At 45.4% G+C, this 26,796-nt stretch overlaps 1 protein-coding gene and 1 long non-coding RNA gene across 7 annotated transcripts in view; one reads left to right on the top strand and one right to left on the bottom strand.

Annotated features, from left to right (window-relative positions):
- Positions 1–3,175: 3,175 nt before the first annotated feature.
- Positions 3,176–6,945, bottom strand: LOC125167830 (uncharacterized). Its single transcript, XR_007152963.1, has 4 exons — positions 6,261–6,945; positions 4,153–4,349; positions 3,981–4,051; positions 3,176–3,744 (listed from the first exon to the last, which is right to left on the bottom strand). It is a non-coding gene; the product is annotated as an uncharacterized LOC125167830 (long non-coding RNA).
- DICER1 (dicer 1, ribonuclease III) overlaps positions 6,487–26,796 on the top strand; it is a 73,524-nt gene continuing 53,214 nt past the window's right edge. For 2 of the 6 annotated variants that reach the window (XM_047862586.1, XM_047862583.1), the window contains exon 1: positions 7,044–7,221. The gene's annotated coding sequence lies outside the window, so the exon portion shown is untranslated. Of the gene's footprint in view, positions 6,506–7,024; positions 7,222–26,796 lie in introns of those variants that run through there. The other 4 variants (XM_047862585.1, XM_047862588.1, XM_047862584.1 and 1 more) reach the window with 4 other exon arrangements.

Genomic DNA, 26,796 nt, shown 5'->3' with positions numbered 1-26,796 from the left:
TTTCCTTCTAAATTAAACAAGCCTCAGGGATTCAGTACCGATGTGAGTGCAAAAGACAGAACTGAATCAAAAGTCATCCCCCAAAACCAAGAGACGCCAAGATGCCAGGAGATGACTTGATTTTTACTCAAGTTCAAAGAGAGGCGTGGGGCGCCTGGGTGGCTCAGTCGGTTAAGCGTCCAAATTCAGCTCAGGTCACGATCTCGCAATCTGTGCGTTCGAGCCCCGCACCGGGCTCTGTGCTGACAGCTCAGAGCCTGGAGCCTGCTTTGGATTCTGTATCTCCCTTTCTCTGCCCTCCCCTGCTCACGCTTCTGTCTCTCTGTCTCGAAAGTAAATAAACCCTAAAAAAAATTTTTTTTTAAGAAAAGATTAAAAAAAATAAAGAGAGGCGTAATATAATTATGATCTGGGACAGTGAAAAAGGTATTGAATGTGTCTGACTGGTGTATTTTTCTCTACATTTTATTCCAACTCAAAATGTTACTTGACTAGATTAAGGTTCACGTTTCGCTGTTTTATTTATTTTGTTAAAAACAAAGCAAAATAACCTCTCTTTTCCTCTCTCTCTGACCCTCCCCTGCTCATGCATCGCACACCCACTCTCCAAATAAATAAATCAACTTAAAAAAAAAAAAGCAACATAACAACAAAAGTTGAACCATGTGGTAAAGACCGATAATCTTTTTTTTTAATAATTTTTTTAAGTTTATTTATTTTGAGAGATAGAGCATGTGAGCTTGAGTGGGGGAAAGAGTAGAGAGAGGGGTAGAGGGAGAAGCCCAAGCAGGCTCTGTGCTGTCAGCACGGAGGCCAACGTGGGGCTCGAACTCACCAACCGTGAGATCGTGACCGGAGCTGAAATCAAGTCAGACACTGAGCGGACTGAGCCGCTCAGGTGCCCCAGGGCTGCTGATCTCGATCACAGTTCACAGGGCCCTTTGGTCACATGGCAGAGCTCTGATGCCCAGCAGGGCTCTGTCGGACTTACACCTTCTGCTTCCCGGAAGACAGGCTCTCGGTGAACTTGAAACCACCGCTATTCGAGGGGAGAGCAAAGCACACCCATTTTTACCCTCCAAATATCCCTAATTCAGCTCCACGTCTCTCCCATGAGGACCATCCTGGTCAAAGCCATCACTTCCTTACAGTTTCGCAAATGAATCCTTCGATTTTGTGCTTCTCCGTTGTCTACACTGGCTGGAGTTAACATTAAAAAAATGTGTATCTGGGGGCGCCTGGGTGGGTCCGTCAGTCAAGCATCCGACTTCGGCTCAGGTCGTGATCTCGCCGTTCCCAAGTTTGAGCCCCACATCGGGCCCTATGCCAACAGCTCAGAGCCTGGTGCCTGCTTCGGATTCTGTGTCTCCCTCTCTCTCTGCCCCTCCCCCTCTCAAGCTCTGTTTCTCTCTCTCTCTCTCTCTCTCTCTCTCTCAAAAATAAACATTAAAAAATTTTTTTTTTATTTTTTTTTTAATGTTTATTTATTTTTGAGACAGAGAGAGACAGAGCATGAACGGGGGAGGGTCAGAGAGAGAGGGAGACACAGAATCTGAAACAGGCTCCAGGCTCTGAGCAGTCGGCACAGAGCCCGACGCGGGGCTCAAACTCACGGACCGCGAGATCATGACCTGAGCCGAAGTCGGCCGCTTAACCGACTGAGCCACCCAGGCGCCCCTAAAAAAAATTTTTAATGTATATCTGATGTCATCACCGTTGGCTGAAAAACCTTTCTATGGCTTCTCCATCTGTGAAATGAAACAGTAAGTCCTTAACATGATACACAAGTTCCTTTGTATTCTGGTGCCATTGCTCCTGGTTCTCAGGCCTTTGGACCCTGGGAGTTTCACCGATGGCCCCCTGGTCGGGCCTTTGGACTTGGACTGAATTACAACCCCAGCTCTCCTGGTTCTCCAACTTGCAGATGGCAGACTGTGGGACTTTTTGGCCTCTATGACGGGGTCAGCCAATTCCTATTAAAAATCTCCGCTTCTATTTCTCTCTCTATACATCCTATTGGTTCTGTTTCTCTGTAGAACCCTGACTAATACAGAAGTGTGAAGAACTCCCATATTTCCTTTACCCTGAAACGCCATCCACTTTTCACCAATCATACCGATGATATCTTTTAGGGCCAAAAGATCCAAACCAAGCAAGGATTACACGTTGTACTTACTCATCATATACCTTTAGTTTCCTTTGTTCTGGAAGTGTTTTTTTAGTCCTTCTTCGATCTTCTGATCTTAAAATCTTTCAGTCGTTTTGTAGGCTATCCCTCAACCTGGGTTTGTCTGGTGTTTCCTCATAAGATTCAAGATGCTCAGGGGCGCCTGGGTGGCTCCATCGGTGAAGCGTCCGACTTCGACTCAGGTCATGATCTCACAGCTCGTGGGTTCGAGTCCCACATCGGGCTCTGCGCTGACAGCTCAGAGCCTGGAGCCTGCTTCGGATTCTGTGTCTCCCTCTCTCTGCCCCTCCCTGGCACTCTCTCTCTCTCAAAAAAATAACATTAAAAAAATTTTTTTTAAATGCATGTAATGCAGTGTGGGGTGGGGCCCACTTTCTGTCTTGGACTGCAGGTCCAGCTGTCGTGTCCCTGGCTGTTGGCCGAAGCAGACCTTGTCCGGTAGGGACCCTTGACACGGTCCACGCACAATAGCTGTGCTTGGCCTGTGCTGTGTCACAACGGCAGTTCGCGGGATAGTGTGAGGACATGCTGCTGTTTCTCTGCGGTTAAGTTTCCCCCAATAAAGCCCATATTATAGCTGCGCCGTGTAGCACGCTTCGGGTATATCTGTGACCTGTTGCCTGAAAGTTAACGTTGAATACTTGAGTAAGGTGACGTCTGCTAGATTCTCTTTTGTAAAGTTCTTGTTTTTCAACTAAGAGTTATAGGGGAGATGCTTTGAACCTATGTTACTATCCCATTCTTTGTCCAACTTTCACCCAGGAGATTTAGCAAACACTGATATTTCTTGTCTGATGATTGCCAAATGGTGATTTTCTAATTCCATCATTCCTTCTAAGTTTTTTTTTTTTTTTAAGAGAGTGATAGAGCATGCACACTCGAGAGGGGGGGCAGGGAGGAGGGATAGAGGGGGAGGGAGGGAGGGAGAGAGAGAGAGAGAGAGAAGGAGAGAGAGGGAGAGAGTCTTAAGTAGGTCCCGCACCCAGCACGGGGTCAGCGAGACCCTGACGTGGGTCCCGATCCCACAGCCCTGGGATCATGACCTGAGCTGAAATCAAGAGTTGATGCTCAATTCACTGAGCCACCCAGGATCCCCTATTCCTTCCAAATTTCTAGTTGCATTCTATCCTAAGGAAGACCTGTCTCTTTTCTCTTCACTTATTCATTCATTAAACACACACACACACACACACACACACACACACACACACACACATCAGCGTGGACTCATGGATTCTATTTTACTCCATGGGACATAATCTCCTACTATCATCATTTATTTTGATGTTCCTATTTCCCAGATTTGGCCAGCGGGAGTCCCTTCAAACGGACTACGTTGTTGTTTTGAAATGTCTCCTTCACTCTGAGCATTTTCATGTTTTCTGGCACGACAAGAAGGTCCAGGCTTACGTACGCTTTCTCGGTCCCAACCGTGAAGTCAGGTATTTCTTCAAGGATTCCCGGTTCCTTTTAGCAGAAGATGGTGTTTCAATCTGGGTGTTAGGTATTCTCCTGGATATAGGGCTGCTGCTCCAGGGTTCTTTCAGCGGACAGAGCTAGGGAGTATATATACATAGATATACTTTTATGTATACTGAAAGCCTTAGGTTCACATTAGTATCTCCAATTCCAACCTGACCACTCAAGCCTTCTTCTTTTCTCCTTTCTATATTTGTAACCCCATTCTCCAACAGTGAGGAATGTGGCTCCCGTGGTCCTCAATATAGTTTTTCATTTGCAGAGTCCCCTTGTGTATACAACTGGCTGCCTGACTTTGCAGGACTGCACCCACCTTCCTTGTTTTGGCTCTGATCTCCACGCTCGGCTGACTTCCTTGCTGAAGAGTGGGACGACTGTACTCTCCTGGGTAGATGGAAAAGCAGAGAGAACCAGTCACTAGAGAAAGATACACAGATAAGCAGACACAGAGGGGGAAAAAAATCACAGAAGGATATAGAGAGTACCTTTGAGTTCCTGAAAGCTTTCCAACTCCTGGCGTCTACTCCTTTGCTGCAGCTGTATTCCTGCTCCCGGCTTCTGTGAGAAGCGTCTGCAACCTGGTGATACAGTTCTTCCCTTTTGGTTAAGCTCCTTCAGGTTGGTTTCTGTTACTTGCAAACAAAGAGTCTTAAGCAAAGGTATATTTGTATCCTGACTTGTCCTACGAAAAAGAAAACAAATTATGGAAATAATCAGGGCAGAGGGAAAATAAAAAAATTTGCCCACCGAAAATGCATACCACATGGTACTATACCGTTGCTTAACATGGGCTGAAATATTAGCTCCAAGATTTCTAGTGATCCAAACAAAGTGTGAAACACTATCCCTGACAAGAGTTTATGTCTCTGGATTTAAAAACAAGCCAGCAACTAGAGCATGAATAGATAGATCATTGGAACAGAATGCAGAGTCTACAAGTGAACCCTTCAACAAATGGCCAATAAGTGGCAAACCGTGTAGCCATCTGGAAGAAAAAGAATTTGGATCCATCACTCATCCCATATACTCAGTCACTGCCAAATGGATCGAAGTTTAATTGCAAAAGACTGGAAGTCTAAGTGCCCACCAATAGAGAATTAGTTAAATAAATCAAGGCACATCCCAGCAATATAGTGTTATGGGGATTGAAAAAAAATAGCAAGGGGATGCCTGGGTGGCTCAGTCCGTTAAGCATCAGACTTCAGCTCAGGTCATGATCTCACGGTTTGTGAGTTCGAGCCCCGCGTTGGTCTCTGTGCTGACAGCTCAGAGCCTGGAGCCTGCTTTGCATTCTGTGTCTCCCTCTCTCTCTGCACCGCAACCCCCCACACTGTCTCTCTCTCAAAAATAAGTAAACATTAAAAATTTTTTTAAAAATAGCACGGACCTCTGTATATATTGCTGCAAAATACCTTCATGATATATTATGTAAAGAAGGCAAGGTAAAGTAGGCGTGTAGAGCATGCTACCATTTTTGTAAATGAGGAAGTCTTGGCTTGTATGCACATGAAAAAATTCTTCTGATGAATACGGAAGAAATATCTGCTTGGGGACAGGTGTGAGAAAGAGATTCTTTCTACTATATACATTGTTATGCTCTCTGAGGGATGAACCATATGTATGTACCACTCTTTTTCTTTATTTAAAAAAAAAAAAAAACTGGTGAAAATTAGACAAACCCGCTGATGGAGAAGACCAGCTAGTCTTGACAGATTGAACGGACAGCAGGAGGGGCTAAAAGTTTTACCTGCCCCCAAATTCCCACTGCTAGTGCCTATTTTCACCCTGAGAAGCCATCCTTTTCACAAAGGATTATCTCCCGAAAGCCTTTATGTGTGTTATCGGGGAGGTCTGTTGCCCACAGTGCGGTACGTGTAAGAAACGTTTTTATGGAGGTCTGCCCAAAGCATTCTATTTCCTAATTTTGCCCATGAACATTCTATGTTAAGGCGAAAGTCCAAGCCAAACTATGGTAGATGTATGATCAAAATTTGAGCACAGTAGTGACTGACAGCACGCCAGTCCGGAAGCCAGACTACCTGGGGCTCTAATCTCAGTTCACTTATTAGCTGCTGGAGGCTAGTCAGTTTCTCCATCTGTTAAAATGGGGCCAGTTACAATGCCCATCTCCAATTTATATCAGAGCATGTGCGCCTTAGGGCAGCCGGTCCAATAGCAACAAAATGTGGCCCACGTAAGACATCACGATTCTTCTAGCACAGCAAAAAAAAAAAGAAAAAACAAGTGAAACTACTGTTTATCCCGCTGTGTAAAACACATGATCACTTCATGTCATCAGTAAGATTATTAGTGCGATGTCTTACAGTCTTTTTTTGGTAAAGCACACATGCATCTATGCGTTCCAACCAGCACATCCCACTTGGGACTGGCCAATTTTTAAGTGCTCAAGAGCCACACGAGGCTGGTGGCGGCTGTAGAACACAGGCTATCTAGCACGGAGTAGGTGCTGAGTGCTAACGCTTAAGATTGGAAGCATCCCCTGCAGTGCACCAGCCTACCCCAGGAGTCCTCTGGAAGAGATGCCTACATTTGGGGGTAAATTAATACGATTCTCTTTAAGCCCATGACTTACTGGACCTCCATCCACTCTTTAATTCACAGACACGAGGTGTGGCAGAGGGTTGCAACCTATGCAAAGAGACAATTTACATAAGCGGCCCCCCCCCCCCCCCCCCCCCGTCTCCGTCCCATTATCCGGTTATTCCTATTCCGGGGCGGGGTGGGGTCTGTTGTCTCCCCAAATGCGGAGGGCCCGGCACCACCACCGCGGGGTAGAAGCAGGCGAGTGGAAAGGCCCTTTAAAAAGGGGAGGCGGTGGTTAAGAGGAGCGCTGAGCCTCGGGAGAACAATTACGGCCGTGGGGAAGGGCCACGTTTAGGGGGCGGTGGGTGTCAGAGGGGCAACGATGGAGGCGGACGAGTTCCGAGAGCCGGGAGGTTCTGCCGAGCCCGGCGAGCGCTCGCGGCCCCGGCGCGCGGGCCCAGGAGCGCGGCGAAGGCGCCGGGCCGCAGGCGGTGGGTCGCCCCGGTCCACTCCCGGCGCTGGGCCGCAAACGCCGCCTGGCTTCCGCCTCCCGCGTCCGCTGTCTCCCGGCTCCTGAATGGCTGCGGGGCCGGGATTAACCTTTCACCGCCGCGCTCTGTCCAATCACAGGCTCGCTCTCATGCCGGCGCGGGGCGAGCGGGGCCGAGCGGAGCGTGGGGGCGCGGAGGGGGCGGCGCGGGCGCCGGTGGGATTCTTCAAGCGGCTGTGCGCCGTTGCCGCGGGCCGTGCGCGGGCTGCGGGCGAGCCGGGCTCTGCGCAGTCTCCGCAGGCGCGGGCGGGAGGGGTCGAGGCGGAGGCGCGGCGCGGCGCAGGCTGCTCCAGGCCCAGGTGAATGGAGTAACCTGACAGCGGGGACGAGGCGACGGCGAGCGGGAGGAAATGGCGGCGGCGGCGGCGGCGCCAGGCGGCACCGGGAGGCCTGGGCTGTGACGCGCGCGCCGGAGCGGGGTCCGATGGTTCTCGAAGGCCCGCGGCGCCCCGTGCTGCAGGTGAGGCGGGCTCCCGCGGAGCCGCTTTGTGTGCGGGGCGGGGAGCGGCTGCGCCCGCCTCGGCGCGGAGGCCCGCGTGGGCGCCCGGGCCCGGACCCGCCGAGGAGGGCAGCCGGCGCGGGCAGATGGCGCGCGGCCTCGCCCGGTCCCGGGCGGCGCGGCCTGCGAGCCGGGCGTCCACCGGGCCGGGCTCCGCGCCGCCCGGCCCCTGGCGCCCCTCCGGAGTCGGCGCCGTGGAGGGCCGCGGTGCGGTCGCGCTGGCGGCGGCCGGGGCCGCGGAGCCCGCGCTGCCGCCCGCCGGGCCCGCGGAGAGCAGGCTTTGACAGGTCCGGTTACGCACGCGGGAGCGGTGCGGGACCCGCGGCGGCGTCCGGGGAGCATCCTCGGGACCGCGCCGGGCCTGCCCGGAGGGCAGGGAGGCCGGCTGTCGTCGCTGGCGGGGAAGCGCGAGCCTTGGGGTCCCGCCCGGCGAGGATTGTTCGCGTTTATTGGCAGGTGACCAGATCTGGGTCCCCCGGGGCGGGTGGCCGGGGCCATCTTTTCGCCCCTCCCCTCCGATGTTTTTGTTGCCAGAACGCCTGAACCCTGCAGAGGAGCCTTTCTGGAGGGTTTTTCATCCCCGGGAAGTCGGTGTATGTTTTAGGTTAGCGCATCAGATTCATGGGGATGGTCTAGAAAAACCGAGCTGCCCCGAAGGCTTTGCCCGCGGCAGAGCTAACACACCCCGTAATGTGTCTTTAATAGCCCGGAGATTTGTAAAAACAAGGATGAGTGAGGAGTCCTTTGCTCTTCAGGGTTCAGTCTGTGCGTTTGTGAAGAGAAGTCATCCTTCCGGGGACCCGCTGCTGATCCACATGGAAAGTCTGAGCATTCTTAGGATTATCACGAGATAAGCATTCATCTTATTAAAGAGTAATTAACTTTGAAGCCTGTGCCGCTGGGAGGTGCTTCTGGCTTTGAATTTTCTGAATCTTTACCATCCCGATTTTCACTTGTCTTCTGTTGCTTGTCTTTCAAGTGCAACACACTCAGTGAATGGAAAAGGACAGGAGGAGTTAAATTACTTGGAAAGTACATACTTTTTAATGTGCTCTCGTAAGAGGTTCGCTAAATTGAAAATGTATTGATGTAAACATGTCGTTTTCTCAACAAGAACCCATCTGAATCGAGAGCTCCAACAAATTATTGGACGATGGATGATGGTGCAGGATTCTGAATGAGACTGGGAGGGAGTAGCGATTTTAGGACTGTTAGTATTTGGGGGAGTGTCATTAATAGCTAGGCTCTGGAATAATCAGTTTCTTTCGCAGTGTTGTCTTTGGAGCCAGTTAGTTACCTGTGGCGTGTGTACGTTACATGGAATATGTGGTCTGCACACACACATATATGGACACGTGCATATAATTATTTCAGAACTTCATTTTAGGTCACATAAAACTTACTCTATAGATTAGAAATACTGTAAACATTGCTTGTAATATGATCACTATAAACATTTAAATAGCAACATGGGTTAATGGATTTATCCATGGTATACACGTGCTGTTTTAAGAAAAGATGTATTCACCAATTTAATTCGGGGAGAAAAGATCTTCTTTTCCTGCAGTTTAACGCTATCAGCTCACCATCAGAGGTTAAGTTCTGTCGACTGTATTATGCCTGCGACTCTTGTGTATGAGTTGGTATAGCAGGGTTTTGCCATTGCCAAGTTTTCTTGTCCTGGGTTTAGAAGACGTTTTATTTTGATGTGGCTCGTGATTCTTACCTGATAGTGATTTGGGGGGTGGTACACAGGTGGCAGTTCGTTTGGTGTAGTGCTGCCTTCTAGGAATGACGTTTATGACCCTGGGACTCTCCCCTGCCACCATCCCGCGTGCGGGATGCTTGTTTCGTTTGAGAAAGTAGGTATTTCATAGAGGTTCCCTCACTTGTGACCCGGTTAACATCCTGTGGTCATTACTTGTGGCAAAGGAACGAAAGGAAACGTTTATTAATAAAAAGTGCCTCCTCCTTCTGTGCCAGGATGTTTCGGTTGCTTTTCTATACCTGCTCCTTCAGACCTCCCTGAGACAAACGCAGTATCGTCCTTCTTTGACATGCAAGGGTATGAAGACTCCGATTATTGACCTGAGCTGGGAACCTAGAAGTAGCAGTCAGGAGTCAGTCATGGTTTGATTTCAGAGTCCTTGCGTGTGGGCTCTTTGCAGTGCACTCCGTTACTGCAAGTGGATTTTAGGAGAAAACGTGTGTCAGACGCGGGTGAGTCCTGGGGCGCCTGGGTTGCTCAGTTGGCTGAGCATCAGACTTCTACAGCTCAGGGCATGATCTCATGGCTCGTGAGTTCGAGCCCCACGTCAGGCTCTGTGCTGACAGCTTAGAGCCTGGAGCATGCTTCGGATTCTGTATCTCTGTCTCTCTCTGCCCCGCCCCTGCTCAAGCTCTGTCTGTCTCTATCTCAAAAAGAAAAGTAAAAACACTAAAAAAAAAAAAAAAAAAAAAAGATAGGTAAGCCCTTAGTTAATATTTGTTGATGGGGCGCCAGAATGGCTCAGTCGGTTAAGCATCTGACTGGCTCAGGTCATGATCTCAAGGTCAATGAGTTTGAGCCCCGCGGCGGGCTCTGTGCCGACAGCTCAGAGCCTGGAGCCTGCTTCAGATTCTGTGTCTCCCTCTCTCCGCCCCTACCCTGCTTGTGCTCTGTCTCTTGCTGTCTCTCAAAAATGAATAAATGTTAAAAAAAATTTTTTTTTGTTTTAATTGCTGAATGAATGGAACTTTTTCTAACCTTAAATATTCTGGTGACCCCTGATTATCGGAATCATTCATATTTTTTTCTTTTTTCGTGGTAAAATCGGCATAACAGAATTTACCTTTTTAACCAATTTTAAATGAGCAGTTTGGTGGCGTTAAGTATATGCCTGTTTTGCAACCATCACCACCATCCATCTTCAAAACTTTTTCATCATCTTCACCTGGAACTCTGTCCCCATTGAACATTACCTCCCCATTCCCCCCTCCTCCCAGACCTAGGCACCCCCATTCTTCCATCTCTGTGAATCTGACTGGTCCAGAAACCTAGTATTTGTGGAATCATACAATATTTGCCCTTTTGTGACTGGCTTGTTTCAGCTGGCATAGTCTTCAGGGCTCATTCATGTTGTAGCATGGGTCAGACTCTCCCTTTTTTTTTTTTTTAATGTTTATTTTTGAGAGAGAGAGAGAGAGAGAGAGAGAGAGCGAGCGCAAGTCTGGAGGGGCAGAGAGAGAGGGAGACACAGAATCCGAAGCAGGCTCCAGGCTCCGAGCTGTCAGCACAGAGCCCGACGCGGGGCTCGAACTCACAAACCGTGAGATCATGACCTGAGCCGAAGTTGAACGCTTGCTTAACTGACTGAGCTACCCAGGTGCCTGTCCGTCTCTCCATTTTTAAGGCTGAATAATATTCCTTGTATATGTGTATACACGCCACATTTTTTTTTATCTGGTTTTTCATGGATGGACGCGTGGGTTTCTTCTGCCTTCTAGCCTTGTGACTAATGCTGCTGGGAGCATAGATGTACAAGTATCTGTTTGAGTCCCTGCCTTCACTTCTTCTGGGTATATACTCAGAGGCGGTCAGGCTGTTTCTTGATCATCAAAATGCTAGAGTCGGAAGTTACTGTAGTATGAATTTTCTGAGGGTTGCTCTAGGCGGTTACACTATCCTACAAATAATTCCCCTCTGTTCAGAGATGAGTTTAGTCTCCTTGAGTCCCAGGATTTACTCACTTTTATGATCTTGCTTCCTATCACTGCTTGGCGAGTAGATGTGCAAGGAAGTGAATTCATTCAGTTGATTCATCGTGGGGCTTTGGAGTGCTCTGATGCTGCTAGAGGACGAAACTGGGAAGGTCTGTGTTCAACTTGTGTAAACAGTAAGTTGAAGCCAAGTGATTTATCTTGTTTACCTTGTGCTCTCCCTGTTGGACATTCAAGAGTTTACTTCGTTCAGAAACCCCAGTGGATGTATGTGTGTTATACTGGGTCTTATTCACAAGTTTCTTTGGAATATTTTTTCCTATCATTACGCACTTACGACTTGCCGAAGCAGGTGATGATCTTACGAAGCAGCACCCTGTCTTTTGTAGTCTACCTCCTGAGCCTGTGAGGTGGATCTTTTGTTCTTTATTCTCTGATTCTTTGATGTTCATCAAATCCTTTGCATGTTACAGGCTGATTTTTTTTTTTTTTTTTAGTTACAACTAATTTCCGCTAAGGCGATTCTCGTGGTATTACAGTCTGTGTAGACATAGCCATTTACTACTTTATTTGTCTACTTGGAGAAAGGATTTGAGATTGTCTTACACTGATGGACTGAATTGAGAAGACCGAAAACAGTGGCCTAAGTGGAGGGGTAGAGTGTGGAAGTTGCTGGAAGGAATTATCGGTGAGAGGCTGAGGGCAAGGACAGCCTCGGCATCTGCATGGAACCGAAGAAGTTTTTTGTTGTTGTTGTTTTGTTTTGCTTTTTTGTTTTTAATTTTTATTAGTCAAAGCAAAAGAGGAAACAGAACTAATTATATAGTCGGCATTGACTAATGAGAGGAAGTAAACCAGGAGAAGCCGACTTCTCTCTCGTATGAAGAAGAATCATTTGGATTCTTGCCTAAAATGACATTAATGATAGATGGAGAAAATGTGTTGCATCTTACAGATAGGGAAACATTTTGCACCTGCCATTTTAGAGAAAGCGGAGGAAAGCCTCAGGCTTCAGTAGTACGGTGTGCCTCGTACTGGTAATTTGATTCGTCAGAGTTTAGTTAATTTATCTTTCAGGTGATGTCCCCGCAATATCAATGGTCTCATTCGGGCTTTTGACCGATGCTGAGTCACGATCCAGTCACAAATGAACCCTTTTCTGGATAGCGTAGGCAGTCAGGATCTTCCAGATTCTCTCTGCCAGTCTTTAGGAACGCGTGTCAGTTGCCTTTCTTACCTGGTGGTGTATACTCAGTGAATGAATACAGAGAGAAATGCATTATTTTTGAGGTCAAGTCAAGCTGATGAAATTGAAATCTTGAGTCATATAAAAAGGCCTTTGTTAGAACAGATCCCCGAGTACAGAGTGGCTTTCTCGTTCATCTGAAATTGTCAATGAATTGTTAGGACTCTTTCTCATACACAAAGTTGCTTTACATTTTAAATAAGTGACTAAGAAGATGCCACAAGAAAACATTGTCAGAGGAGGTCCCTAAGCCTGTTACTGGAAAGAAGACAAAACGATTAAGTTTTGGCCCTAGCGTTCTCATCTTTGAGGCTCATGGTAATAGTAAGTGTTGGCTGCGTTAAGGTTGATAAGACAGTAAGGATGGAAGAGTGCTCAGATTTGCCTAATGAACTGATTGATTTATATTTAATTTTTTTTGGAGTCGTCCTTAGAAGCCAAGATAGGTTTACGGAGCATGATATTGCTTGTATATTAAGGCTTTTAGGAAGAGCGTCGTTCTTCTTATTTTGGACAGATCATGCTGTCTGATTCTTGATTCTCCTCCATTTGTGATGTACATATGATTAAGTGCATAGAAACATTGTGGACCAAGAGAAGTGTTAAGAAACTCATAGAAGAAAATTGCTATAAAAATCGGGAGTTGTACCGGTAATCGAAAGCATTCTCATCGTTGAGGCAGCCTGACTGTGGTGGTTGTTGATGTTGGTTCTGTTTTTGCCGACAGCCCGATGTACGCAATGAGGTAGCGATTTAAAAAAAAAACACGTTTGGAAAATTCCTCTGGGAATTAGGTGTCTACAAACCCATTCAGAATTTTTAAAATAACGCATTGAACTCAAACAATGAGAGGAGGATCTCCATGTAAAACTCGATCTTTGAAATGATGTAGAAAGGTTCTTTGACCAAGGAGTTAGATCAGCAAGACTATCGGAAGGGGAAAAAAAGAAAGGCAGCAGCAGACTTATCTAATACTTTGAGATTCTAGGACTTGTGTCTTTCTGTGGGTTACAGCCTAGGAGGGCAATTAACCTGTCAAACCCAAAGATTTGAAGGCCTCTGATCAGTGGTATTTTAAGCTTTTTCCACCTTGGAGAATTAAAGATTGATATTTTACTATAGCATCATAGGGATGTCTGCACTGTATCAAATAGTGCAGCTATCTATCTGACCTGGGTCTCTGTAATAGAGATACCAAGTGTAATAATGCCTTTATATTGCTAACTCTCCCTAAGTAACCATTATCCTCCTATTATGCATGAATAAAACATCATCCTTGAATCTGTATTTCACACCATCATGAACCGTTTATATATCTGTCACACATCCTTGGTGTAGGCCACTGGTTCTTACTCTGTAGACAGAGACTACGGATTTGATGAAAGATGTGAATCTTATTTCCAGAAAAATGTGCATACTCATAATTTCACATGAAATTATACGAGGTGCAGGGATCCCTCCTGAATCCTATCTGCACGTGCTTGCTTAGGCCACGTCTACACAAAGACAACTAATAGGTTAACTAAGGAGCAGTGACAAAATTCTGGATGGTTGACACACAAGTTCCACACGATGGATGGAATCGAATGAACAGTGCAGAATAACGTGTGGTCAAGAAACCTCTGTTCTAGTTGGCTTGACTTCTACATAACTAGCCGTGTGGTAAGCGCAGGTCACCTTGGCCTTTCTAGATTTTAACTTTCTCACTGCTAAAATGAGAACATTTGCAAGCCTCTAAATATCTTCTAGTCAGTAGTCTTTAAGGCACCCCCAGAACTCCGGGACCTCTCCATTTCAAGCTGAGGGTTTCGACTGAACGTGAGGCATGGAAAAGAGAGGCTGCATTTTTCTTGAGTATTAAGGTTTGTATACAGGGACCACGGGAAAGGAGACCACGGAATTGTGGGCGGGTCCGAGCAGGGAATGTAAAATGCAAACGTGGAGAAATTGTCTTGAAAAGTATAGAGAGAGCCAGATTTTGCCTTGACCGGATGGCAGAACCTTTCAGACACAGTTGAGACTTTTCATCGTCTGTCTCTGCTTCCAGTTCAGCTCAGTAAATGTTGGTGAATGAGGAGCAAATTTCACAGAAGCGGTTTGAAGCCTTCTACCTGACCAGTATGGTGAGGAGCCAGTAACCCATCAGGAGGCCCTGGGTACTATTAATGAGAAGAGGGTCTACTGGGAACCCTGGCACTTTAATTTTAAAAGCTTTTATTTTGTGTTGAACACTGTACTGAGAGCACCTAGCTTTTTCCCCAGTCTTGTATAGCTAAACATTAAAAAGGGAAACTCCCAAACTTCTAAATCTTTAGATGTCCCTGCTGCATATACTAAACTCAAGTGGTTTATTGATCTGAGGCCAAACATAATTTGGGGTGTGTTTATTCTTTTATTTTTTTGTTTTTGATAGAGGCAGAGCGTGAGCAGGGGAGGGGCAGAGAGAGAAGGAGACACAGAACCCGAAGCAGGCTCCAGGCTCCGGGCTGTCAGCACAGAGCCCGACGCGGGGCTTGAACTCACAAATTTCAAGATCATGACCTGAGCCGAAGTCGAACGCTCAGCCGACTGAGCTACCCAGGCGCCCCAATAATTTGGGGTGTTTTAAGGAAAAGGCAGAATTTTGTTGCTAAGAATATGTGAACAAATGATTAAACAAACCAAACCAAACAAAAATCACCTAAGGCATTTGAGTGCAGTAGGTAAATTGAGCCGGAGGTAAGGCAAAAGCTGTAATTTCTTGTCTAAATGCAGTTAGCGCCTTCAAAGGAATGATTCTTTTTTTGCTTATCTGATATATGCCTTGAGTGTTCAGCCCTTCTTCGCTAAAATATGGGAAATAGTCACTGCCAAATAGTGCTTCCCTTTGGGGATATAAAAAATTTCCATCGACATATGATGCAGTTCTGAAGGAGAATGTTGTTTTGACACTCAGTCTTTGTAAACACCTAGCTTTTGTGTTGGTGAACATTAGGAAAAGAGAATTCTGGGAAGTTTGTTTTACTTGTGAGCTGGGTCTGTACTTTCGCCAAGAATAGGGAAAGAAGTAAGTGTTTTAAAGCCTTTCTTTAAAGCACGTGCACAAATTTGCACACGCATAGCACGCGTACATATACACACAGAATACACGTATACATGTGCGACGCCTGTATTATCTAGGTCTCTGCAGCAGATGCTCGGTTAAAGTGCTTACTTGTGTTTTCTGTATCGAGTGAAGACAAAAATCACACGGTGCACGGTAGTTTCGGGAATATTAATTTCTCTGGTTTATTTCACCATGTCTGAACCCCCTTTATGATAGCAGTCTCGTTTCAGGTAGTACTTTTCATTTTACTAGAGAAGTTCGTTTCGTAGTATTTGTATCAGGTAGTCAATTGTGTTTAGTCATCAGTTGAATGGAATAAAGATACTAGAAGAAATGGCGGGATATATGGTCAGTTATCGCGTGTTTATCGAGCACCTGTGTTCCTAGACTAGAAAGGCCGAGAGGAATGTCAGTGGCCAGGGCTGATTTCAGCTGCCAGCGGCTTTAAAATTAAAGCGGTATTTTTACTTAAATGTGTTCATGCAGATTCAGCTGAAAATGAAACATTCAGTTTGCTTCTGTTATTTTTAAATTGCATTTTACTCTTTTTCAATCCCCTGGGGAGATCAAAGGGACCATCGCCAGGAGCACCTTATTTTGACTAGCAAATCGGTGTTAATGGACCCCTCCTTGGAGATTACCGAGTACTGTGTGTTGTGGAAATGAGTTGGGAGTCAGAATTCAGGTAGAATTCCACCTCTCCCATTTATTGGTCAGTTGGCCTTGGGGAGGTTATTTCAAATCCCTGTGCAATGGAAATGACACTTGCTTCAGGGCTGTTTTGAGGATTCAATTAGATAATGGATAATTTAATGCTCCGTTAAGGTAAATCTTCTCCCTTCCCTCTTTCTGTGGGAACTTCCGGTATTTCATAGGTACCATGGTAAATGAAGAATTTTTGCATATTGTATTAAGGATTTTTACTTCTCTTTTAAAATAAACTTTAAGTGAAATCAGTTTCAGCTGATAAACAGGAAAGTACCTAAATCACAAGGATGTACAAAGTGAACACGCCCAGATCGAGAGCAGATATGACCAGTATTTTACAAGCTCCTCTCAGTGCCCCTCCCAGGCAATCACACCCCCGCCCGCCCCGGTCCCCTGGCCAAAAAAAAAAAAAAAAAAAAAAAAAGCAAACACCATAGTGACTTTTCCTTATTTCTAACTTTATGGTAGTAGAAGTTATATGGTATGATTTTGTGTTGGGTCGCTTCACTTAACATCTGAAGCGTGTGAGATTCACAGTATTCTGTTGTATGAATATGTCCACGTTTACTTGTCTGTTGTATTGTTATTGGACACTTGTCTTGCTTTCAGTTTCGGCTGTTAGGAATAGTGCAGTTCTTTTGCGTGTTTTTTGGTGAATATGTGTCTATTTCAGTCGGTGTTCACTTAGAATGGAATTATTTGGGTTATGGGACATGCGTATATTCAAAGCAGATACTTCCAGTTTGCAGTTCTACTAGCCTTGTATGAAAGTTCTCTAAGCGTCACATCCTTTCCCACGCTGGATACCATGTGTCTTCCTTTTGGCCGTTCTGATGGGTGTGGTAGTAGCTCATTGTGGCTTAATTTGCATCCTTCTAATTGCTTATGAAGGTTATTGGCCATTTGATACCCTGTGCTGGGAAGTCCTTTGCCTACGCTCCATTGGCTTCTCTGCCTGTTCCTTACTAATCGGTAGAAATTGTTTCCGTATCTCCTACCCTGGCTTGCCTTTTCACTCTTCATCAGATCATGTCATAAACAGACATTTTTAATTTCGACGTAGTCTACCTTGTCCATTTTTTCCCTGTATGATTAGTACTTTTAGCATCTCGTCTAAGAAATTTTTGCTTACTCCAAGGACATGAAGGTGTTCTCTTAACTTGTTTTCTGAAGACTTTATTGTTTTACGTTGCACCTTTAGAACTACAATCCAGCTGGCACTGATTTTTGTGTATGACTTGAGGAAGGAGTCAAGACTCACTTTTCCATCTGGATACACAATTAACCCAGTTGTTATTTGAAAAGACCGTCCTTTCTGTACTACACTACAGTGTTGTTTTTGCCATTAATTAAATAACTTGTATGTTTGGGTCTGATTCCATGGCCTGTTCTGTTGCATTGTTTTGTGCCATTACCCACACTGTCTTACGTATTGTAGCTTTATATTAAATATTAATAAATCAGTTGACTTTTTTTTTTTTTAGAGAGAGTGCACGTGCACTTATGCTCATGTGTGAGCGGGGGAGGGGCGGGGGGGGGAGAGAGAGAGAGAGAGAGAGAGAGAGAGAGGGAGAGAATCTTAAGCAAGCGCCATGCTCAGTGCAGTGTCTGATGTGCATCTTGATCCCACTACCCTGGGATCGTGACCTGAGCCAAAATCAAGGGTCAGATGCTCAACCGACTGAGCCACCCAGGCGCCCCTAAATCAGTTGACTCTTGAGTGTTAAGCCATCCTTGCATTCCTGTGATAAACTGTAACTGGTTGTGATGCATTATCCTTTTTATACATTCCTGGATTCAGTTTGCTAACATTTTGATGAGTATTTTTACGCTTTTGGTTTGAGAGATAGGTCTGTAATTTTACTTTAACCATGATGTCCTTGTTGGATTTTGTTGTCGAGCTTATGCAGGTCTCACGGAAAGAGTTGGAAAGGATTCCTTTTCATTTCCGTCCTCCCGAAGGGTTTGTTGTTAAGATTGTACTTGTTTCTTTAAATGTTTAGAAGAATTCACTCTAGTGAAGCCATCTGGGCTTGGGAGTTTTTAATAATCTTTTTTTTTTTTTTTTTTTTTTGAAAGCTATAGACCTCTTCAAATTTTTTGTTTCTTTAGATGTTAATTTTGGTCGGTTTTGTTTTTCAGGGAATTTGCCCCCTTCTGAAGTACTTTCTTTAGTGGCTACTAAGATGTAACTGATACTAAAAATAGAAATAACCAGAGAAAAAACTTAGCTCCATTTGGAAAAATTGCAACTTTTTAAAGAGATTGTTAAGTGATTTAACATAAAGAATACTCTTCATTGTGGTTCATGGAAGAATAAGCAGTGGTTAATGCCACTCGAATTAAGTTTTTTAAATACTCTTCCAGTTTAGGCACAAGTGTGATCGATGTGGACAAAGTTAGTTCCCTGAAAACAAATTATATTCAAAAGCTATTGTTATGTGGAATCTGTAATTAGATTCGGAGCTAAATTTTTAATCTTTGACCACATTGCATTTTGGATTAATTCGACTAGTGAATTATAATTTAACATGTTCTTGGTTCTTTGCAGGATTGTTTCTAAGCGATAGTAAAAATAAAAATAAGTCGTTAAAGTAGGAAGTAATGGCACCTTAAAAACATTTTGGGAGTGGGGCAGTCCATATTGAAATAACCTCTAGGATTGGTTCTTAGTGGTAAGAATTGTCAGCATTTATTCATTCAAAAAGATCCTGCTTGTGCCTGGCACCCCGGTTGGTTCTGGATATATAGATTTACTGTCTTTAACTGAAACTGTTGACTTTCTGAAAAAGTGGCACTCGATGAGACCTACAGTTGAGGCTGAGGGGTGGGGGGGGGGGGGTGGTATATGCAAAGGCTCTGGGGTAGAAAGGCCCTTGGTGGATGTGTCTGCAGGGAGGAGGTAGAATTACACAAGTCCCAGTTAGAGATAGATGCAGGGCCGTGTGCAGTAAGGATTTTCGATTTTATCCTCTAAGCGCAGAGGGAATGCATTGAACTTTTGAGCCATCTTGCTATCCTGGTTTGACTCATGTTTTCCCTATACCTAGTTACATGGTGCTTTGAGCTCCATTAATATTCTTCTCTTGTTTTTAATCGCTTTCTTTTCTTCCCCCTACCTAGGACTGATGGTTTTTGGTAGTCCTTGGCGGGAGGTTGGGTCTGGCAAATAACAAAGATTTACTCATGCTTTTGGTGTTGAGTGTATTCAGACAGTTCACTTACTGCCTCGGTCCCTTGCGGACCTCAGGCTTTATCCATACAATAAGGCGGAAGCAGATGTAGAAAATTCTAAAACACATTTGGGGTGTCCTAGTGGCTTTGCAGGGTTTGGTAGCTGCCGGTTTTTTGCCCTTTGGTCTAGTGTGGATTCTTTCCTATGTTTGTTTGTTTTTTCTTTCTTTCTTTCTTTCTTTCTTTTAAGAGGGTTATAAATATTCTGAAAGATGTGAGCCTGCACTTGCAGTTTTGGTTCCTGCTTCTTTCCCATCCTTTGTAGTCCCCAAATATGTCAATAATGTCACATGCTCTTAATTGTGCCTCGCGCGGCGTGTTCTTTAGGGAGGCTCTCGCAGTGTTTCACCTCCTCCCCCCAGTACCCAAGTTCTCTTTTTCACGCCTGACATTGTATCTATTTTTTTAGTGATTTGCCTATGTGATGTAGCCACTGAATTAAATGTAGGTGTTGTGGGATGATGTAGGAGAGAGAGAGGAGCCAGAGGCTGACAGCTCCACAGACGGGTGGCTCAGTTGGTTAAGTGTCTGACTTCGGCTCACACCATGATCTTGCCATTCGTGGGTTCGAGCCCCCTGGCGGGCTCTTTGCTGACAGCTTGGAGCCTGGAGCCTGCTTCAGATTCTGTGTTTCTCCCTCTCTCTCTGCCCCTCCCCAGCTCGTGCTCGCGCGCGCTCTCTCTCTCTCTCTCTCTCTCTCTCTCAAAAATAAACATTAAAAAAAAAAGAAAAGAAAAGAAATAAGGCAGAGGCTGAAAGGCAGATGAGGTCATGTGCCCAAGATCTCATAGCTTACAAGTGGATCCCGTCACCACTCTGACTTTGGAGCCCACTTCTTTTCCCCTCTCATCTGGATTCTTTCTGTAATGTGTGTGTTCTGGGTTTAATTGTAACTGAGTGAAATAAGGGTGAAATACAGGAGGCTGCATCTGTTCTGATGCTGCTTCTCTTCTCTTTTTTGAAGCATCTCTCGAATTTCCGTAACGGACATATATTTTTTTAAATTGTGTTTAGCAGTAATGAACCTCCATCTTTCTTATTAGGTCAGGTTTTGGAACAGCCTGAAGTTGTCTTGATCACCCAGTGTGGATCTCCAAGTAGAGATGTGCAAACAGGTAGCCAAGGATAGAGAATCATCCCTAGAGAGAGAGTGACCAGCCATCCTGCCTCCTCCACGGTTGGGATAAGTGGGTGCCTAGTGCCTGGGACAGGGGACTTGCAGTGTGCAAATAGAGAAAGTTCCTGTATGAGTAGAGGCAGTGATTACAACGAGGAAAAGGAAGGTCCTTTCTAAAGGAAAGAGTAAACTTCAGAAGTTCCTTGTTTTGTCCGTCACCGCTCCTGCCTCTGGGCCTTGGAGGGCCTCATACACAGAGCCCTTGGCCGAGATGACCTAGGTGGGAGCCCTTGGCGTGTGCTGAGACTACACGAGCAGAGGCCCAGATCTTGTTGGAGCCCGCGGGTTCTCCGCCCTGGTGGGGCTGCGCAGGAAGCCCTTTAGGCTGTGGCTCCTGCTTATCCTAACCTATCCTGCTGTTTGGACACTTGTGTGGGGCAGGTGCCACGGCACAGGGCTTATGATGTCCTCAGCGTGACTTGCCTGGTTTCTTTTTAGTGCATCTTCACATGCTGGCTCTTCCCCCGCATGAGGCCCTGTTACTGTCCCCTCCCGGACTGAGTCCCTCCAGGACTGAGCTCCCGCCCGGCGCTCACCTTCTCCAGAATACAAGCCGGCGGTACGGATGTCTCGCTCAGTAAATATTTGTTGAATGAATGAATAATTCAAGGGGCAGGAGGCAAAACAAAGGTCTTTTAAGTGGGGAAAATCACCCTAAGCGCCCCCCCCCCTTTTTTTCCCCCCTGTGTTTTGATAGTCAAACATCTATGTCAGTGTTTACTAGGGTTTCGTTTTTCACTTTGTTTTAAAAATATTTTCAAACTCATGAGCTATAGGAATAGTCTAAAGAATTCCCACACCATTACCTACGTGTACCAATAGTTAACATTTTGCCACATTTGCCTTCTCTCTCTGCATTCCGTTGTTACTTTTCCGAACCTTTTTAGATCAAGTGGCAGGCCTTTTATACTCTTCACGACTGAATACTCGAGGTAGATTTTCTAAGAACAAGAGCAGATTCTCTTACATAATCACAGTGTAGTCACCGAATTCGGAGACGTTAGCATTGATGATGACAGTTACATTTCACCAGTGTCTCTATGGGGGGAGGAAAAAACCTTTTCCTCTGGGCTCTTCGCGGATGGAGCCTGTGAATTAAATTGACAAAGGCCAGATGAACCAGACAGAAGATTTGTTTGGCATATGCACGCTGGAGATTCACCCGGGAGGAGTGAAAACCCGAGGAAGCAGTTAGGCTTGAGAGCGTATGTACCATTTTAATAAAGGGCGATGTATTTTGGACGCGTGACAAGACAAAGGAACGAGAGTTGGGGCTTCTGGGGATGGTCAGTCGTGGGACGGGAAATAGATGAGGGAAAGTAACAGGGGCCATGGTAGTAAGGTTTGTTCATGCAGATTCACATCCTCCGGGTCCTTGGGATAATTAACGTCTCTTCCTGGTACTGGAGTGGGGAGGAGGGACACTTTCACAAAGCGACGTTTGTGTCCTGCGTTGAGGCAGAGAGGGAAAGGGCAGAGAATTCCTCCCGCAGCTGCTATTTCTCCGTTGCCTTCAGCCCAGAATGCTCTCTACGCCAAAGTGGCCCGTTTTCGGGTGGCCGGTGCTGCTTCAGCCCAGTAATGTCCTTCTGTTGTACGGTATTCAGTCCAGGAACCGCACCGTGTGTGTTGCATGTAGTTGACACGTTTGTTTCCACTTGGAATCTGGCATCTTTTCTCAGACTGTGTCTTCTGTGATACTGACATCTTTGAAGAGCAGGAGCCGGCGGTTTTGTGAAATGAACCTGAAATTTCGTTTCCATGTTTCCTCATGATTAGATTCAGGCTTTGCAACTTTGGGCAGGAAAATCTACATAAATGACGTTTCTTTCTCAGTTCATCACATTTGGAAGTTACATGTCCGTTTGTCCCAGCCCCAGTTTGTCCCAGATGTCACTGTGGTTAAGGGTGTCATCTCTTGGGTGTTCCCGGGGCAACGTTACCAGTTTTCATTAGGGTTCGTAGGTAATCTGTGCAGAGATACCTTAAGATGACGTAAATATTCTTTTGTAAACTTCACCCAACATCTTTAGCATCCGTTAATGACTCTTGCCTCAGTTAGTAACGTGATGGTTAAAAATGGTGATGTTTTTTCTGTCTTTCCTCTCCGTTTATTAGTTGACATTAAATAGAACTTTATCTAGATTTCACACCTAATAAAACAACGTTTCTAAAGCGAGTCTTTGGGTTTTCCCAGTTAGTTATGTTGTAACTTTAGAACTGTACCTTACTGCTGAAACATCTTCAAGGTTTCTATCCAATCAGGTTGCGTTAATGTGCAAGACGATTTTGCCGAGGTTCGGAGCTCTGGGAGGACGAGGCTGGCGGGATAGGATAGCTGGATGCTGGCAGGATTATCATTGTGCAGATGGGTGCCTCTGTACCTTTGATGGCTTCTGATCAGCCCTGAATTTTCTTTGTTGGGGGACGGGGCAAGGATGGGGTGTTAAACTTGTGAGAATAATGTGGGTGGTTTAAAGCCTTTTAAAAGTAAGCAGTATCCACATTGAATTTGTTATTTGGCCTGCAAAAAGATAGATATTAATTTAAGGTTAGATCAGTAAGCCTTTTTTCTCTACCTGGAATTAGTTAATGAAAACCAAATTTATTGATATTTCCAGCTTTGCTTTAATTCTGTGCAAGTCAAGTATGAGACGATCTTTCCTTTGAAAAATCTTACAGTTTTGGGGGGAAAATCGCTATAGCAATAGTATCTAATGTGGAGCAGAAGATACAAATTAAGCCATGATTTGGGTGGTAGGGTGGGCCCCTGTGTGCTGCATGAGAGGGGAGTCCAGTGATAGGTTTCAGGTTCTTTGGGGTGAGTGAGTGGCAGGTGGGGGCCCGGAAGCGGAAGCTCATGTGAAGGCTGGGATACATGAGTCCTGGGCTTCTGGGGAAGGCAGAGAACACGAGTGGGTGCACGTCTTGCGCTCCAGTGCTTGGTGCTTCCCCCCTTGCCCGGAGCTTTTAATATGTTTGCTTTCCTGGGGCGCCTGGGTGGCGCAGTCGGTTAAGCGTCCGACTTCAGCCAGGTCACGATCTCGCGGTCCGTGAGTTCGAGCCCCGCGTCGGGCTCTGGGCTGATGGCTCGGAGCCTGGAGCCTGTTTCCGATTCTGTGTCTCCCTCTCTCTCTGCCCCTCCCCCGTTCATGCTCTGTCTCTCTCTGTCCCAAAAATAAATAAATGTTGAAAAAAAAAATTAAAAAATATGTTTGCTTTCCTGACTCAAGTTGACTGAGCTGAACAGCCATCATAGTCCGCGGTCTCTCAGACTCGTTTTGTCTCAGGACTAACCTCTCTTTAAATTTGTTTTTCTTTTTAATGTTATTCGTTTTTGAGACACAGAGAGAGACAGAGTGTGAGCGGGGAGGGGCAGAGAGAATGGGAGACACAGAATCCGAAGCAGAGAATCCGAAGCAGGCTCCAGGCCCCGAGCTGTCAACACAGAGCCCGACGCGGGGCTCGAACCCACGAACTGCGAGATCATGACCTGAACCGAAGCCGGACGCTTAACCGACTGAGCCACCCGGGCGCCCCAGGACTAACCTTTCTTTAGTATTAAAATGTTGATGTGTTGTATTGTGTTAAAACAGCTTAACATAGAAAATGGTGGCCTTTTTTTTTTCTCATGGATGTTCTTATGTGATACGTAAAAGATAGACAAGAAGAGGGTCACGAATTGAGTAAATTCTAGCACTTGTTGAACAATGTTTTTATTGAATAAAGGACAGACTCTTGAAATCAAACAGTAGCCTTAGAATTCACCTTGAAAGTTAGCGGTGTATTAAGTATTTACCTCTTGAAACAAACTGAAGGGTAAATGTCCTTGTAGGTAACCTGAAGGGGAGGGACAGTTCCAAGTGCCATTTTGGTGTGTAGGAATGTTGTCTTTTTAAGAAATATTCTAAGTACGTGGGCCACTGGCCGGCAGCCTAGAGATACTTTTTATGTGGAGATTTTGATGGATGATATTTGTTAAAATGGTGTTTGACCTGTATTCAGTTTCAGTTTTGGACAGATCTAATTTTAGGCTTCATGACACTGAAATGTAAACATAATATGTTTGTTACAGATTTACAGAAACCCAGAAATTTGGTTCATAGAGTAGTGCGAGAGAAGAAAGCTAGTGAATTTGTGGTTTAAGTCATAGAAGCTAGGGTAAGTTTTACCACATTTAATGGCTTAAGAAGGGAGAAGTTAAAAAAACTTTTTGTTTTCTTTGTTTTTGTTGGTTTTAATCTAAAGTCTAAGTTATTTCTCTCTAGATTTATTTAAGTAACCTCTACACCCAACATGGGACTCGAACCCATGACCCGAGAGCAAGAGTCACATGTGCTACTGACTAAGGCAGGCAGGTGCCCCCGGAATCATTTCTCTGTGAACTGTGGTCTTACTACAAATCATCCTCCATGTGAAAGCTTGTTTTCCAGTTCTAAAAGCAATACATTGTTCGAATTGCAGGAAATTTTAGAATGCAGAAAAGTTTTAAGGAAAAAGATGGCTTATGGTCATAATCCCATCCTCAATTTTTGGATGAATTTTTTCTCTCTCCATTCTTTCCTTCCACCTTTTCTTCTTTAGTTTGTAATTTGACTTTGTCGTGATCTTCCTCTAAATAAAAGTGCTTTGCTGTTTTCCATTGTATTCCATACTGTAAGCAGTTTTGTTCATTACAAATTTTAAATTTGTAAGTAAAATTTTTTGTTAACATTTATTTATTTTTGAGAGACAGGGCACGAGCAGGGGAGGGGCAGAGAGAGAGGGAGACACAGAATCCGAGGCAGGCTCCAGGCCCCGAGCTGTCAGCACAGAGCCTGACTCGGGGCTCGAACTCATGGACTGCAAGATCATGACCTGAGCCGAAGTCGGACGCTCAACCAACTGAACCACCCTGGTGCCCCCAAACTGTCATCATTTTTTAGATGTTCATTTTTGAGAGAGAGAGAGAGAGAGCGCGTGTGTGCAGGGGAGGAGCAGAGAGAGAGGAGGACTAGATAGGACAGGAGTGTGGTTGTATAAATCCTGCCATGCACTGAGCATTTTCTGTGTCACAAGAACGTTTTTTCTACCAAGCTTCATATACGTGATCTTAACCAGATTCTCAGTAATAGCTTAGTATATTTTACAGGCAAGGAAACCACCTTAGAGGGAGCCTGATAAACCGGGGTCTTCTTGAGACTGGACCCCTTGTTGGCTTTCAGATGGTTTTTAAATGATAGATACTTTAAAAAAAAAAAAAACAAAAAAAACCAGTTTGCTTTCCGGCTCCCCAGGTGACCTTTCCCCGTGCCCCTCCCACGTGGCAGGCCTCGGAGAGGAGTGACTGTAAGTGAGAAAGTATTAAGGGGTGAGGGCATCATCTCGGCTTCCGAAGGTCAAATAGCTGAGACTGCTCGAGCCCCGACTCTAACTTAGAAAAGGAAGGTCGGTGGGAGTGGTTTTGAAACAACTTGGGTCCTTGCTGTGCGCAGAATCCTCTCTGAAGGAGCCAAGCCTTGGTGCGCTTAGCTCTGTCATCATTTTAAAAGCTCCTCCCCCTAACGTACTTGGATGGCAAACTCTAAGATTTCTCTAGTATTCAAGTTCCAAGAAATGGAAATTTGTTATTTGGCATGGATATTGTTTGAGAATATATTTTATGGGTTTGTTTTGTTTTAAAGATGAGTGTTGAGGAAATATAATTGAAAACAGAACCTCCTCTTTCACCCAGAAAAATCTGTCCACGCAGGTAGAGGGAAGAAAACAGTTTTCTTACTGGGTAAGCATTAAACCGGAGGGCCACGGGCCTCACAGGCTGTCTGCTAAGCAGGCTCCAGAGACCAAGAGATGTCACTCTTCTGTACAGTCAAGTGGTTACAACACTTGACATCCATGTTTTGAAGATAAAATTGCTCGTTTCCTCATATCTTCATGACCAGAGGTAGGTTTTGCAGTTTGGAGCTCGGTGGCAAATGAGGCCCATCTCTACCTAGGAGACTGGGAGACATCGGGCCTTGTCTTTCTTGAGGATTAGGTTTCAGGGATACCTCTCAGGTGCTAGGAAAACGTTCCTGAGATGGGAGACCGGCTACAGGCTCTCTGGCTTTAAAGAGATTCACTTACGTTTGGAAAGTGTTGAGAAAGAAATTGTGAACAAAGGGAGGGAGGGAGAATCTCTTCCCTTTATGATCAACTGGGAGAGGGAAGCCTCTTACTTGTAACTTGCCTTTAGGCCAGTAATCGTCTAGACCCACCACGTTGCATCTATAACCACGGACTCCCTTGGTGATTTCAGGCTTGGTGGGTAAAATGCCCCGGATCTCCGACATCGTGTTTGTTGCCGGGACCCAAAGGCTCTTCAAACAGTCCTTTAGTTTTATCTGTTTTCGCTTACAGAAGTACTTT

Source organism: Prionailurus viverrinus, chromosome B3, assembly GCF_022837055.1.
Source record: "Prionailurus viverrinus isolate Anna chromosome B3, UM_Priviv_1.0, whole genome shotgun sequence".
NCBI classification, from domain to species: domain Eukaryota; kingdom Metazoa; phylum Chordata; class Mammalia; order Carnivora; family Felidae; genus Prionailurus; species Prionailurus viverrinus.
The sequence above is the reverse complement of the archived record's forward strand: the minus strand, read 5'-3'. Positions and strand labels throughout refer to the sequence as shown.